A 16,949-nucleotide genomic window follows, 5' to 3' on the forward strand; every position below is an offset into this window, starting at 1 on the left:
GAGAACCTCAAAGTTAGTCAATTCTGTTAGTGTTTTGGATCAATAAAAAATCTTGAATTTGTTGGCACAGCACTTGCAACATCTTTAAGAATGGATTTTCACTTTGCAAAATTTAATGAGCAACAAATGGAATCACTTCCAAATCTTGCATTTGTTTTGACATTGTTTGTTGGCATTAAGTTGTGACCCTAAAAATCGGTCGACTCTTGAAATTAGTAGTTTCGTATCCTTTGTAAGCAGTCTTCAAAATTGTGATTGAATGCAAATTTAAGATTTCTACACTTGTTAGAGTGCACACACCTGTCAGTCTGAAGTGATTATTTGAAACTATTGAGTTGTGTTTTATAAGGAGCAACAAAACACACTCTTTAATACTTAGGCTGCGTAATCCTGACACGTTGATGCTTTAGTTTCAGCTGTTGAATTCTGCAGTCTCCAGTTTCAATTATCAAATGCTTTGATGCTGTGTTACTTTTCTTTGTGCAGTTGAAACTGAAGTGTTAGCTTACTGATTTGCTTTGCAATCATGAAAGTTACAAAAAAATGTATGCTTATCTTAATCATCAGTTGTTTTCTTAGTTCAAAACTGCTAGTTGGAGGCCACCTGAATGTAAACAGGTAAAATCATGAAGTTCTGCTTCCTTGATGACCTGAATAGCGAGCTGTATTCTTAACTCAAATATTGCACGAGATGAAATTTGACGTAAAAATAAAGTACCATAGAGCGTGGTGTATAAGTCGACCCGGCCCCAGAAATCCTGTTTTTGCATATGCTCTGCGTAAGTTGACCCCTCCTGCACCCCACCCTTTCAGCCATGCCGTGCTATGCTCTCATTAGTAGTCAATCTCAATTTTTCACTCCACAAATGCATGTTTTACTTATCATAACTGACCTCAAGGGAACAAGCCGGCGATACGGGCTGTGTTGTGAAGATGCACGGGAGTTTAAGACCCCCCGCCTCCCCACACAGAACAGACCCCACGTAGCGAACGATGAAGAGAAATGGGTCCTCCAGCAAAAAGAGTTAAGTATGAAGGTGGTTTCAAGCTAAAAGTTGTAACATTTGTTAACCTGTCAAATAACTGCTGCAGTGGTGAAATTTGGTGTTAGTGAAAAACTGGTGTATGAATGGAAGGAGAAGGAATCTGCCCTGAAGAAGATGCCCAAGACCAAATGCACCGTGAGAACAGGGACCAGTCACTGGCCTGATCTTGAGAAGCATGTATCAGAATGGGTCCTCAAATCGTCAGAATGGTTATATCGTTGCCAGAATGCAATGTCTATATATTTAAGTGGGCCAAATCAAACCCTGATTCCAGCGAAGATTTCATAACAGCTCGTTTGTGTAGCTGCTTTATGGAACGAAAATGTCCAGTGTTACGGCAGAATACCAGGATTGCTCAGAGACTACCAAAAGACCTCTGCCAAAATGACCAGTTTCCAGTGATTCATCATTGGCAGCAAAAACACGAGTACCCATTATGCAACATGGATGAAACGCCCATTAATTTTGATATGCCCAGCATCCGAACTGTGGAGTGGAAAGGTGTGAAAACTACAGGACCTGAGAAGACGAGATTTACGTTGGTATGAGCATGCATGGCCGACGGAATGAAATTGAAGCCCATGGTAATTTTCAAATGTAAAACCATGCCGAACATCAAGTTCACTGCAGGAGTTTGTGCATGTCCATGACAATGGTTGGATGGATGAGGATGGAGTGAAGTTATGGATCAAAAATGTGTGGAATAGGCATCCCAATGGCCTATGTTAAAGAATGCAGCTTATTAGTGTGGGGTATGTTCAGATTCCATATAATCAATGTGATCAAGAGGTGCCTGTGAAGAAATAACAGCCACATTGCAGTTGTACCAGGAGGTCTAACGTTCGTAGTTCAACCTTTGGATGTGTCCCTTAAGCCATTCAAGCATTATGTTCATGCTGAATGGAACAGGTGGATGGTTGAAGGAGGAAAAAACCTTCTAAAAGAGTGGAAATATGTGCACTGCTCTGCTTGATATTTTGTGTGGTTTTTGTCATCAAATTGTGGGATGCTATTGGTACACAACCTGTCAATAGATCGTTTAAAAAATGCGGGATGAATGTGAAACTGAAAGCGCCACATCTGATGCAGAGGGGGATCCTTATGATGATGCCATAGTCGAAGTGACTGGGAATGAATTTGATGAACTTTGTGTCGGATGCCGAAGCCAATGAATTTGATTAGTTTTAACTGGCTTTGATTATGGTTAAAAGGTATCTTTGTAGAACTAATTTAATCAATAAACCGTGCCACATTAATTTAATATGAATTATTGGTGTTGCTTCTTACACATGTCAAAATGGTAACCACCCACACCAGCGGATCGCATTTTATACTCTGTGTATAAGTCGACCCCCGTTTTTGGAACGATATTTGGAGGCTTCAAAGATCAACTTATACATCGTGATCTACGGTAACTAGACAAGTGAAAGTGTAATGCACAATGCAATATGCTTCACCTTTTAGTGTGTCCCTGGAATACCTACCTAAATCTGAAAAGGTTTGGAACTGTGAGAAAGTCCATTTCCACTTAAAGTGCATCTCAAACTAGTTAAGTTTCTTTCAGCTTTTCCAGCTGATGCTGCCTTGCTAAGAATTGCTTTTTTGTAGCAAAGAAATACTCAACATTTAGGAAGGATAGGCAAAAAGGAAAAGGAGGTGGGCTAGTACTGATAAAGGATGAGATCAGTACAACAGTATGTTGAAGAGCCAACTATAGAGCAGGCTATTTTAGATCTGGTATTGTGCAATGAAAAAGGGCTAATTAATCTTGTTATAAAGCAGCCTCTCGGGAAGAGTGACCAGATTATAGAATTTTACATTAAGTTTGAAAGTGATGTAGTTCAATCTGAAACTAGGGTCTTTAATCTAAACAAAGGAAACTACGAAGACATGAAGGGCAAGTTGGCTGTGGTAGACTGGGAAACTACCTTAAAAAGTATGATGGTAGACAGGCATTGGCTAGCACTTAAAGAATTAATACATTGTTTACAACAAATTTACATTCCTTTGAGGCGCAAAAACCCAACAGGAAAGGTGATCCAGCCATGGCTAACAAAGAGAAGTTATAGATTGTATTAGATCAAAGAAAGAGGCATTTTAAGTTGCCAAAAGAAATAATAAGCCTGAGGATTGGAAGCATTTTAGAATTCAGCAAAGGAGGACCAAAAAAGAAAGAGAAAATAGAATATGAAAGTAAACTAGTGAGAAACATAAAAACGGACTGTAAAAGCTTCTATAGGTATGTAAAAAGGAAAAGATGAGCAAAGACAAATGTGGGCCCATTACAGGCAGACACTGGGGAATTTATAATGGGGAATAAGGAAATGTCAGAAACTAAATAAATACTTTGTGTCTGTCTTCAAAAAATCTCCCAGAAATACTAAAGAACCAAAGGACTAATGAGAATGAGGAACTGAAAGAATTTAGTATTCATTAAAGAAAAAAGTAGTACTGAAGAAATTATGGGACTGAAAGTTGATAAATCCCCTGGACCTGATTATCTACATTCCAGAGTGTTAAAAGAGGTGGCTGTGGAGATTGTGGGTGCATTGGTGATTATATTCCAAAATTCTATAGATTCTGGAATGTTTCCTGAAGATTGAAAAGTAGCAAATGGTAACCCTACTATTTAAGAAAGGAGGGACAAAGAAAACTGGGAACTGCAGACCTATTCGCCTGATATCTATCTCTCTCTCTCCCGGCATTTGTTCGTGGATAAAAATTTGGAAGGTTGTATTCATCGGTTGCAGGCCCGCTGGTGGCTAGTCGGTCCTATCTGTGACCGGCAGATTCTCCCACAGTGGGTGCAAGTGAAGGTGTAGTCGCTGTTGGGGACAAATGGATCTATCCTTATCCTTTTCTCTTTCATGCTGGTTGTTCGCTCAGTCTCAAAGGTATCTGTAGCATTTCTGATATAACATCTCACGGCATCACGATCTATGGCCTGCACTTCCCACTGGCGATGGCTCATGTGGCAGGGAGTCCTTGAAATGTTTTCGTGGGGCCCCTCTGTGCCTTTTACCAGTGATCAGCTCTCCATACAACAGTTCTTGGGCAGGCGACTGTCATCCATCCGGGTGACGTGACCCGCCCAACGCAGTTGGTTTTGCAGGAGGATGGCCTCGATGCTGGTGATGTTGGCTGTTTCCAGAACTTCAATGTTTGTGATGCAGTCCTGCCAGCGGATCTTAAGGATGCTGTGGAGGCAGCGCTGATGGAACTGCTGCAGAAGGCGTACATAACTCAGCGTCATACAGAAGGGTGGTGAGAATACAGCTTTATACACTTCGACTTTGATCTGTGCTCTGAGGCTGTGGTTGCTCCACACTCGTTAGTAGAGTCTGCTGAATGTACTGTTCACTTTTGAAAGACTATTTTCCACTTCCTTGTCTATGGTGGCCTGTTAGCCTGACCATCAGTATTGGGGAAAATGCTAGAATCTGTTACAATGGCTGTTCTAACTGGACAATTAGAAAATAATGGTAGGATTGGGCAGAGTCAACATGGATTTATGAAAGGGAAATCATGACAAACCTGTTGGAGTTTTTTCAGGTTGTAACTAGCAGAATAGATGAGGGGGAACCATTGGATGTGGTGTAATTGGATTTTCAGAAGGCTTTCGATAAGGTCCCAAACAGGAGGTTCGTAAGCAAAATTGGAGCACATGGGATTAGGGGTAATATACTGGCATGGATTGAGAATTGGTCAACCGACAAAAAACAGAAAGTAGGAGTAAACAGGTCATTCTCGGGTAGGCAGGCTGTGACTGGTGGGGTACCGCAAGGATTAGTGCTTGGACCCCAGCTATTCACAATCTATATCAATGATTTGGATGTGGGGACCAAATGTAATATTTCCAAGCTTGCTGATGGCACAAAACTAGGTGGGAATGTGAGTTGTGAGGAGGATGCAAGGAGACTTCAAGGGGACTTAGACAGGCTAAGTGAGTGGGCAAAAACTTGGCAGATGGATATCATATGGAAAAATGTGAAATTATCCACTTTGGTAGGAAAAACAGAAATGCAGAGTATTTCTAAAATGGTGAGAGATTGGGAAGTGTTGATGTCCAAAGGGACTGGGGTGTCCTTGTTCATAAGTCATGAAAAGCAAGCATGCAGGTGCAGCAAACAATTAAGAAGGCAAATGGTGTGTTGGCCTTTATTGAAGAAGGATTTGAGTACAGGAGTAAAGATGTCTTACTTCAATTGTATAGAGCCTTGGTGAGACCACACCTGGAGTATTGTGTGCAGTTTTGATCTCCATAACTAAGGAAGGATATGCTTGCCATAGAGGGAGTAAAACCGAAGTTCACCAAACTGATCCCTGGGATGGTGGGACTGTCCATTGAGGAGAGATTGAGGAAACTGGGCCTGTATTCTCTGGAGTTCAGAAGAATGAGAGGCGATTTCATTGAAGCGTACAAAATTCTTACAGGGCTCGGCAAGTTTGATGCAAGAAGGATGTTTCCCTGGCTGGTGAGTCTAGAACCAAGAGACATAGTCTCAATAAGAGGTAGGCAATTCAGGACTGAGATGAGAAATTTCTTCACTCAGAGGGTGGTGAATATGTGGAATTCTTTATTCCAGAGGGCTGTGGAGGCTCAGTCATTTGAGTATGTTTAAGACAAAATCGATAGATTTCTAGGTATTTAAGATAGCAAGGGATATGAAGATAGTGTGGGAACATGGCATAGAGGTAGAACAATTATCTATGAAATAAATTATTGAGAAAAAGTGAGTTGAGGATCCAGAGAAAGGAGATTTGTGGTGCATCTTTAGAGCAATGCGGGTGAATGGTAGTTCTGTACTCTTCGACTGGCTGCAATCTCTGTCCTGCTTGTGGGCTTTGATGCATATTTGCCAACCCAGAAAACTGACAAAAAGTGACTGACCTCAAAAGAAAAAGCTGATGGTCACAAAACAAAGTGACATTGCTGTTAGGGAATAGCTCTAAATAGCTGGGTAAGTTTATCAGGTAAGAAAAAAAAATAAGGGGAAAGTTTTTTTGTTTGTTGAAAAAAAAACCCTCTGGTGATAAGGTGAGTACTACTAAAGTGTTTTTTTTTTAAATTCAGTGTACCTTATTAAGGACTTTAGATTGGAGTGGGTAGAACAAGGCCCCTAGTGTAATTAGTATTTTTTAATTAAGGGAGTAACTAATTAATCTAAGGGTAAGCCATAACACGAGAGCTCAGCCCTGTGATATGCTCCTCCTGCGCTATGTGGGAAATCGGGGACGCTTTCAGTGTCCCTGATGACCATGTGTGCAGGAAGTGCATCCATCTGCAGCTACTGGCGACCTGCATTACAGAGCTGGAGCTGCGGGTGGATTCACTGTGGAGCATCCACGATGCTGAGGACGTCGTGGATAGCAGGTTTAGTGAGGTGGTCACACCGCAGGTAGAAAAGGGATGGGTGACCACCAGACGGAGTCGTAGGCGCAGGCAGGTAGTGCAGGAGTCCCCTGTGGCCATCCCCCTCTCAAACAGATATACCGCTTTGGATACTGTTGGGAGGGATGACCTCCCAGGGGAAAGCAGCAACAGCCGGGTCCGTGGCACCACGGAGGGCTCTGCTGCACAGCAGGGGAGGAAAAGGGGCGGAAGAGCTATCTTGATAGGGAATTCTATCATAAGGGGTGCAGATAGGCGTTTCTGTGGCCGCAAACAAGACTCCAGGATGTTATGTTGCCTCCCTGATGCTAGGGTCAAGGATGTCTTGGAGCGGCTGCAGGACATTCTGAAGGGGGAGGGTGATCAGCCAGAGGTCGTGGTCCATATTGGTACTAACGACATAGGCAGGAAGAGAGATGAGGTTCTGCAAAGTGAATATATAGGGAGTTAGGCAGAAGGTTAAAAAGCAGAACCTCTAGGATTGTAATCTCAGGATTTACTCCCTGTGCCACGTGCTAGTGAGGGTAGCAATAGGAGGATAAGGCAAATGAATGCGTGGCTGAAGAGCTGGTGTAGGCGGGAGGGCTTCAGCTACTTGGATTATTGGGATCTCTTCTGGTGCAGAGGTGACCTGTACAGGAAGGACAGGTTGCATCTGAACTGGAAGGGGACCAATATCCTTGCGGGGAGGTTTGCTAGTAATATTCGGGAGGGTTTAAACTAGTCTTGCAGTGGGGTGGGACCCAAAGTAGTAGTGTCTCCGATGAGATAGATGAGGCAAATGTAGAGGTTAAAGCAAACAAGTACAGTAGGCAGGCTGGGCAGGGGCAGGACAGGGAGCGTGGAAGGTCTGGTAGGCTAAACTGCATTTACTTTAATGCAAGAAGCCTTACAGGTAAGGCAGATGAACTTGGAGCATGGATTGGTACATGGGATTCTGATATTTATAGCTATTATGGAAACGTGGTTGAGGGATGGGCAGGACTGGCTGCTCAATGTTCCGGGGTACCGATGCTTCCGGCATGATGGAGGTAAGAGAGGAGAGGGAGTTGCACTATTGATTCGGGAGGACATCACGGCAGTACTTAGAGAGGATATCCCAGGGGGAACTTCCAGTGAGGCCATATGGGTAGAACTTAGAAATAGGAAAGGGGTGATCACTTTGATGGGATTATACTATAGGCCCCCCAATAGTCAGAGGGAAATGGAGGAATATATGTAGGGAAATCACAGATAGGTGTAGGAATTATAGGGTTGTAATAGGTGATTTTAACTTCCCTAATATTAGTCATAGAGTCTTAGAGAGATACAGCACTGAAACAGGCCCTTCGGCCCACTGAATCTGTGCCGACTAACAACCACCCATTTATACTAATCCTATATTAATCCCATATTCCCTACCACATCCCCACCATTCTCCTACCACCTACCTACACTAGGGGCAATTTACAATGGCCAATTTACCTATCAACCTGCAAGTCTTTGGCTGTGGGAGGAAACTGGAGCACCCGGTGGAAACCCATACAGTCACAGGGAGAACTTGTAAACTCCGCACAGGCAGTACCCAGAACTGAACCCGGTTCGCTGGAGCTGTGATGCTGCAGTGCTAATCACTGCGCCACTGTACCGCCCTCTGGGGGCTTGACTGGGACTGCCTTAGTGCTAAGGGATCAGATGGGGAAGAATTTGTGAAGTGTGTCCAGGATAGTTTTCTGAAGCAGTATGTAGATGGCCCTACTAGAGAAGGGGCTACACTCAACCTCCTCGTGGGAAATGAGTCTGGGCAGGTGGTTGATGTGTCAGTGGGGGAGCACTTTGGGACCAGTGACCATAACACTATCAGCTTCAAGATAGTTATGGAAAAGGATAGGACTGGTCCTCAGGTTGAAGTCCTAAATTGGCGGAAGGCTAATTTCGATGGCATCAGGCAGGAACTCTCAAAGGTTGAATGGGAGAGGCTGTTTACAGGTAAAGGGATGTCTGGCAAGTGGCAGGCTTTTAAAAGTGAGATAGGAAGAGTTCAGGGCCGGAATGTTCCTGTTAGATGGAAGGGCAAGGCGGCAAGTTTAGGGAACCTTGGTTGACTAGGGATATTGAGGGTCTGGTCAGGACAAAGAAGGAGGCATATGTCAGGTATAGGCAGCTGGGATCAAGCGAGTCTCTCAAGGAGTATTGGGGATGTAGGAGTACACTTAAGGAAATTAGGAGGGCCAAAAGGGGCCATGAGGTTTCCCTGGCAGATAAGATAAAGGAGAATCCTAGAAGATTCTATAAGTATATTAAGAGTAAAAGGGTAGCTAGGGAGAGAGTAGGTCCCCTTAAGTATCAGTGTAGTATTCTATGTGCGGAGCCACGGGAAATAGGCAAGGTCTTAAATGAATACTTCTCGTCTGTATTTACCGTGGAGAAGGTCATGGAAGCTAGTGAGTTCAAGGGAGGCAACAGCGATATCCTAGAGCATATCAACATTACAAAGGAGGAGGTGTTGGAGGTTTTGAAGCGCATTAAGGTGGATGAATCCCCAGGGCCTGACAAGGTGTATCGTAGGATGCTATGGGAAGCAAGGGAGAAGATTGCTGAGGCCCTGGCAGAGATTTTTGTATCATCGTTAGACATGGGTGAGGTACCGGAAGACTGGAGGATAGCTAACGTTGTGCCTTTATTTAAGAAGGGCAGCAGGGATAAGCCACAGAACTACAGGCCGGTGAGCCTTACATCAGTGGTGGGAAAGTTATTGGAAGGGATTCCGAGAGACAGGATTTATATGCATTTGGAAAGGCATAGTCTGATTAGGGATAGTCAGCATGGCTTTGTGCATGGGAAATCATGTCTCACAAATTTGATTTGAGTTTTTCAAGGAGATGACCGAGAGGATTGACGAGGGCAGGGCAATGGACGTTGTTTACATGGACTTTAGCAAGGCCTTTGACAAGGTCCTGCATGGTAGGCTGGTCCAGAAGGTTCGAACACATAGGATCCAGGGTGAGCTAGCCAATTGAATACAAAATTGGCTTAGTGATGGGAGGTGGAGGGTTGTTTTTCAGATTGGAGGCCGGTGACCAGTGGTGTGCTGCAGGGATTGGTGCTGGGCCCTCTGTTGTTTGTCATATATATTATTGACTTGGATGTGAATGTAGGGGGCGTGATTAGTAAGTTTGCAGATGAAACCAAAATTGGCGGTATAGTGGACAGTGAAGAAGGTTGTCTAAGGTTACAACAGGGTATAGATCAACTGGGAAAGTGGGCAAGGGATTGGCAAATGGAATTGAATGCAGACAAGTGCGAACTGATGCATTTTGGGAAGTTAAATCAGGGCAGGACATATACAGTGAATGGCAGGGCCCTGGGGAGTGTTGTTGAGCAGAGAGACCTTGGGGTGCAAGTACATAGATCCCTGAAAGTGGCAACACAGGTAGACATGGTGGTGAAGAAGGCGTATGGCATGCTTGCCTTCATCGGCCGAGGCATTGAGTACAAGAGTTGGGACGTCACGTTACGGTTGTACATAACGTTGGCTAGGCCGCACTTGGAGTACTGTGTGCAGTTCTGGTCGCCGCACTACAGGAAAGATGTGATTAAGCTCGAGAGGGTGCAGAAAAGATTCACAAGGATGTTGCCTAGTTTGGAGGACTTGAGTTATAAAGAGAGATTGGATAGGCTGGGTCTGTTCTCCCTGAAGCGAAGGAAGCTGAGAGGAGTCATGATAGAGGTATATAAAATTGAGAGGCATAGATAGGGTAGATAGCCAGAGTCTGTTTCCCATGGTAGGGGTGACTAAAACTAGAGGGCATAGATTTTAGGTGAGCGGGAGATCATCAATGGGGTACATTTTTCACACAAAGAATAGTGGGTATCTGGAATGAGCTGCCAGAGGTGGTGGTGGAGGCAGGAACAGTGGCAACATTTAAGAGGAATCTGGACAGGTACTTGAATGAGAAAGGCATAGAGCGATATGGAATTAATGCAGGCAGGTGGGATTAGTATAGATCGGCATTATGGTCGGCATGGACGCAGTGGGCCGAAGGGCCTGTTTCTATGCTGTACGGCTCTATGACTCAATGAATGTAAGCGTATGAAAACAAGTAATTACATGGAAATGTGCAATGGGTCATGGGCTTATAGCTTAAGCTGCAGATAAACCAAACATTGGTCCATTTGTTTTGGAGGAAGAAAACATAAGTACATGAAAGCCTGAAGAAGGGTGCAAGCTGTTAAAAAGCTTAAAATGTATTTTCTAAGGTGGAGTGGAGATCTAGGGCATTCCACCTTTTCCTCAATATTGATTTGTGACACTATAATTAGTGCGTTTTCCAGAATTTCAGAAGTTACAGAACAAATATGGGCATTGCAATTTTTCATCTAAACAAGAAGAGATTTTTCCCAGGTTTGATTTGATTAAAAGCTAGAAGAAATACATTTCCTCAGGACATTAAAAAGTACTTAACAGCCAATTGCAGTGAAGTATAGTCATTGTTGTCACATGTAGACAAACCTGGCAGCCATTGCACCCTGAAAAGGGCAACGGTCAGGAAATAGGGTGGAGTGGAGCCTAGGAGGTCTTTGCGGAAGAGAGGGAAGAAATGGCTAATCTTTCCAATGCCTATCCAGCCTCAACCAGTATGGTAATAGTTATAGCCATTTTCATCAAATCATACTTTGGCCTTCTTCTCCTTTGGACATCTCAAATTGTTCCACTACTCTCTGCTCTCCTTTAAAAACAAAAGTCTGTCTACCTCCTCCTCCCTGATCCCCTCACAAGGTTCTCACTAAGATATCCTCCCTCCTTTTCTCCTTGAACTTCTGCACTAAGTGACTCCTCATTCTCGGTGACTTTAATCTTCATCTCGGCTCGCCTTTTCCTTTCTCCTCTTAATTGACTGACTACCTGATCTTAAATCTCTCTTACCCATACTCACTGCCACTTACTCGAAAGCGAGAGGTAGGTCTCAAGGACAAGATGAGGTTGGAGAAGGCATGAGGGGAGACAGGAGTGAAACTGGACAAAGACACAGATTCAGGGCTGGTGCAAAGGCAAGAGCGGGAAGCAGCTTCTCAATGTATGTCCAAATCCTTGTTTCATAGTTATTCAGAGTTAGCGGATGTGCAGATATCACTGCATCTACTATTGAATGGAATATGCTTTTCATGAGTACGTTTTCTTCAAACTTATTTGCCGTAGTATTGATCGCAGTGAACTGTTAAGTCTTAGTGTGAGGTACATTTTGTTAGTTGCATTGGGATGACGTTGGTTCCTTCCAATTCATTAGTGAATAGGATCAGATGCTGAATCCAGTTAAAACAGCAGCTACTTATGTGACTTATCTCTTAAAAGATGCCTTTTTGTCAGTTTGCTTGGAAATCAGAATCATACAGTGGGAAAATGATTTCCACTTGGTGTTTCATGTATTAATTTTCAAAATGTAAAATACTTTTTGCGGTAATTGGAATTCCCTGCTAAAGTTGAAGGGGTAGAAGCTCAAAGTTGTGTGTGCTTTTAATTTTTTTTAAATTGGAAGGTTTACATTGGATAATAAACATCTTTTACACTGGTACTAAACAGCTGCTTTAGGCAATTTTTACAGTACTAACTGAAATGTCCTTGTGGAATTATATAATGAGAGATTAATGAGTCTAACATTTGGTTCAGTGGTCATATTGCAGATGAAACTGCCTTGTGTAGATTTCATTTAATGATTTAGCTGATCGCAGCTTCAGGTTTACACAGGTTTAGTTTGCTAAAGACAAAGCAAAGAAGCAATACTTAAGGGGGAGGCAATAGTGTAGTGGTAATGTCACTGGCCTAGTAATCCAGAGGCCCAGGCTAGTGCTCTGGGGACATGGGTTTGAATCCCACCATGGCAGGTGGTGAAATTTGAATTCAATTAATAAATCTGGAATTTAAAAAAAAGCTAGCCTAATGGTGACTATGAAACCATGTCGATTGTTGTAAAAACCTATCTGGTTCACTAAGGGCCTTTAGGGAAGGAAATCTGCCGTTCTTACCTGGTCTGACTGACACATGACTCCAGATGCACAGCAATGTGGTTGACTCTTAAAAATGTATGACTGTTTTTAGATAAAAGCTGAAATAAAGATAAAACGGCCTTCAAAAAAGAAAAAAAATGCTTTTAAAATCTGGAGTTTTATCATTGTGTAGAAATTTGACACTGCTTAAAGAACATCCCTTTAATTTTTTGTTGTGCTCAGCCTATTCATTTAAGTGTACGTTACATTAAAAAAAATTTTTTTGGCATGGTCGCACTGCACCGGTGACTATTTGTACACAGTGACTTCCAGGTTGCTGTGTAGCCACGCAGCTTAGAGAGAGCATTATCCATAAATATAAAATGAGCTTTTCAGAGCCAGTAAAGGTGTTTAGCAGTAATTATGTAGTTAGTATGTTGTTTAAAAAGCCAGTTACATCTCATTCAACAAGGTGCAACTTTTTCAAGGGTTTTTACGGTGTGACTAATGGTGTTAGAATGGCGTAAAAATAGAAAATTCTCGAAATATGCAGCAACTCTGGTAGCATCCTTGGAGAGAGAAACAGAGTTAAGGTTTCAGGTTGTTGACCTTTCATCAGAACTTGTTAGAGTGGACGTTCTGTGGGATCCTCTGCAGCGCACTCTGTGGAGGAGCATAGATTCAGACAGCAATGTCTGGATTTCCACATCATTTTGTGCATGTCTGGACTCCCAAAGTTGCTGTCCATTTCGGTGTAGTAGTAATGGCGAACGCTGACAGTTTTAAAAAATTCATTCATGGGATGTGGGCGTCGCTGGTTCGGCCCGCATTTATTTCCCCATCCCGAATTGCCTTTGAGAAGGAGATGGTGAGCTACCTTCTTCAACTGCTGCAATCCATGTTGGGTAGGTGCACCAACAGTGCTGGTAGGAAGGGAGTTGCAGGATTTTAACCCATTGATAGTGAAGGAACGGCGATATAGTTCGAAGTCAGGATGGTGTATGGCTTGGAAGGGAACTTGCAGGTGGTGGTGTTCCTCCATGCATTTGCTGCCCTTGTCCTTCTAGCTGGTAGAGGACACGGGTTTGGAAGGTGCTGTCTGAAGGAGCTTTGGTGTGTTGCTGCATTGCATCTTGTAGATGGTACACACTGCTGCCACTATGCGGCGGTGGTGGAGGAAGCGAATGTTTGTGAATGGGGTGCCAATCAAGCGGGCTGCTTTGTCCTGGATGGTATCGAGCTTCTTGACTGTTGTTGGAGCTGCACCCATCCTGGCAAGTGGAGAGTATTCCATCACACTCCTGACTTCTGCCTTGTAAATGATGGGGAACAGGCTTTGGGGAGTCAGGGGAGTTACTTGCTGCAGGATTCCTAGCCTCTGACCTGCTGTTGTAGCCAAATAAATACTGTGGCTACTCTAGTTCAGTTTTCGGTCAGTGGTAACCCCCAGGATGTTGATTGTGGGGGTTCAGCGATCGTAGTGCTATTGAGGAGAGATGGTTAGATTCTCTCTTATTGGAGATAGTCATGCCCGGCACTTGTGTGGCGTGCATGTTACTTGCCACTTAGCAGCCCAAGCCTGGATATTGTCCAGGTCTTGCTGCATTTCTGCATCGATTACTTCAGTATCTGAGGCATCGCGAATGGTGCTGAACATTGTGCAATCATGCGCGAACATCCCCACTTCTGACCTTATGATTGAAGGAAGGTCATTGATGAAGCAGCTGAAGATGGTTGGGCCTAGGACAGTACTGTGAGGAACTCCTGCAGTGATGTCCTGGAGCTGAGATGATTGACCTCCAACAACCACAACCATCTTCCTTTGCGCTAGGTATGACTCCAACCGGTGGAGAGCTTTCACCCTGATTCCCATTTACTCCAATTTTGCTAGGGCTCATTGATGCCATACGTGGTCAAATGCTGCTTTGATGTCAAGGGCAGTTACTCTCACCTCACCTCTTGAATTCAACTCTTTTGTCCATGTTTGAACCAAGGCTGTAATGAGGTCAGGAGCTGAGTGGCTCTGGCAGAATCCAAACTGAGCATCAGTGAGCAGGTTATTGCTAAGCAAGTGCCGCTTGATGGCACTGCTGATGACACTTTCCAACACTTTACTGATGATTGAGAGTAGACTGATGGGGCGGTAATTGGCCGGGTTGGATTTCTCCTGCTTTTTGTGTACAGGACATAGCTAAGCAATTTTCCACATTGCTGGGTAGATGCCAGTGTTGTAGCTGTACTGGAACAGCTTGGCGAGGGGCGTGGCAAGTTCTGGAGCACAGGTCTTCAGTACTATTGCCGGCATGTTGTCAGGGCGCATAGCCTTTGCAGTATCCAGTGCCTTCAGTCATTTCTTGATATCATGTGGAGTGAATCGAATTGGCTGAAGCCTGGCATCTGTGATGCTGGGGACCTCAGGAGCAGGCCGAGTTGGATCATCCACTCGGCATTTTTGCTTGAAAATTGTTGCAGCTGCTTCAGCCTTATCTTTTGCACTGATGTGCTGGGCTCCCCCATCATTGAAGATGGAGATATTTGTGCAGCTACCTCCTCCAGTTAGTTGTTTAATTGTCCACCACCATTCACGACTGGATTGCCATCGTTACCACAGCAGAATCCAGGCCATTTAATTTCATGTGCCTAGAAGCGGAAGATATAGAACCATAGAAAAATTACAGCACAGAAGGAGGCTATTCAGCCCGTCCTGTCCGTGCCAGCTGAAAAAAATTATCTGTCAATCTAATCCCACCTTCCAGCACCTGATCCATAACCTTGAAGGGGGTGACAGCACTTCAGGTGCATGTCCAGGAACCTTTTAAAAAGAATTGAGGGTTTCTGCCCAAACCACCGTTCCTGGCAGTGAATTCCAGGCACCCACCACCCTCTGGGTGAAAATGTTTTTCCTCATGTCCCCTCTAATCCTTCTACCTTAAATCTGTGCCCCCTCTGCTAGGGGAAACGGGTCATACCAACATACAAATTCAGAGCAGGAGTAGGCCACTCGGCCCCTCGAGCCTGCTCCGCCATTCAATAAGCTCATGGCTGAACTGATTTCTCCATATTACCACCTATCCCCTATGACCTTTCACCCCCTTGCTTATCAAGAATCTATCTACCTCTGCCTTAAACATATTCAAAGACTCTACTTCCACTGCCTTTTGAGGAAGAGAGTTCCAAAGACTCGCGACCCTCAGAGAAAAAAATTTCTCCTCATCTCTGTCTTAAATGGGCGACCCCTTATTTTTTAAACAGTGACCCCTGGTTCTGGATTCTCCCACAAGGGGAAACATCCTTTCCACATCCACCCTGTCAAAGACCCCTCAGGATCTTTGTTTCAATCTTTGAAGTATGTTTCAATCAGTCGCCTCCTGCTTTTCTAAATTCCAGCAGATACAAGCCTGGCCTGTTGAATCTTTCCTAATCAGATCACCTGCCCATTCTAGGTATTGGTCTAGTAAACCTTCTTTGAACTGCTTCCAACGTATTTACATCCTTCCTTAAATAAGGAGACCAATACTGTACACAGTACTCCAGATGTGGTCTCATCAATGCCCTGTATAGCTGAAGCATAACCCAAAAAAAAGGACTTTTGTGTGGAGGGTTTGGTAAGGTAAGGTTTTCCTTTATTTTATTTTTTTAAATCTCTTTTGTCAATTTGGAGTAGAGGGGATGGAAGCTAGGGCAGTTGCATGCTCCTCTTGCAGGATGTGGGAGGTAAGGGTCACCACTTGTGTCCCTGCTGACTTCACCTGCGAGAAGTGCACCCAACTCCAGCTCCTCGCAGACCGCGTTAGGGAAATGGAGCTGGATGAACTTTGGATCATTCGAGAGGCTGAGGGGGTGATAGAGAGCAGTTATAGGGAAGTAGTGACACCTAAGTTACAGGATAAAGGTAGCTGGGTGACCGTCAGGGGAGGGAAAGGGAATAGGCGCACAGTGCAGGGATCCACTGTGGCCGTTCCCCTCAATAATAAGTATACCGTTTTGGATACTGTTGCGGGGGGATGACCTACCAGGGGAAAGCCACAGCGGCCAGATCTCTGGCACTGAGCCTGGCTCTGTGGCTCAGAAGGGAAGGGGGGAGAATAGGAGAGCGATAGTGATAGGAGATTCAGTGGTTAGAGGAACAGACAGGAGATTCTGTGGTCGTGAACGAGACTCCCGGATGGTATGTTGCCTCCCGGGTGCCAGGGTCAGGGATGTCTCGGATCGCGTCAACAGGATTCTTAAGGGGGAGGGGGAGCAGCCAGAAGTCGTGGTACACATCAGTACCAATGACATAGAGAGGAAAAGAGATGAGGACCTGAAAAGCGAATATAGGGAGTTAGGTGGGAAGCTGAAAGGCAGGACGAGCAGAGTAGTAATCTCTACTGGTGCCACGTGCTAGTGAGGCTAGAAACAGAGAGCGAGTGCAGCTGAACACGTAGCTACAGAGCTGGTGTAGGAGGGAGGGCTTCAGATATGTGGATCATTGGGATACCTTCAGGGGAAGGTGGGACCTGTACAAGAAGGACGGGTTGCATCTGAACTGGAGGGACACCAATATC

General features: G+C 44.4%; 1 protein-coding gene across 23 annotated transcripts in view; it reads left to right on the forward strand.

Annotated features, from left to right (window-relative positions):
* Positions 1–16,949, forward strand: part of tcf12 (transcription factor 12) — a 455,542-nt gene that overhangs the window by 351,723 nt on the left and 86,870 nt on the right. The gene's annotated exons all lie outside the window — the stretch shown is intronic.

The sequence above is a fragment of the Heterodontus francisci genome, chromosome 38, assembly GCF_036365525.1.
Source record: "Heterodontus francisci isolate sHetFra1 chromosome 38, sHetFra1.hap1, whole genome shotgun sequence".
Classification (NCBI taxonomy): domain Eukaryota; kingdom Metazoa; phylum Chordata; class Chondrichthyes; order Heterodontiformes; family Heterodontidae; genus Heterodontus; species Heterodontus francisci.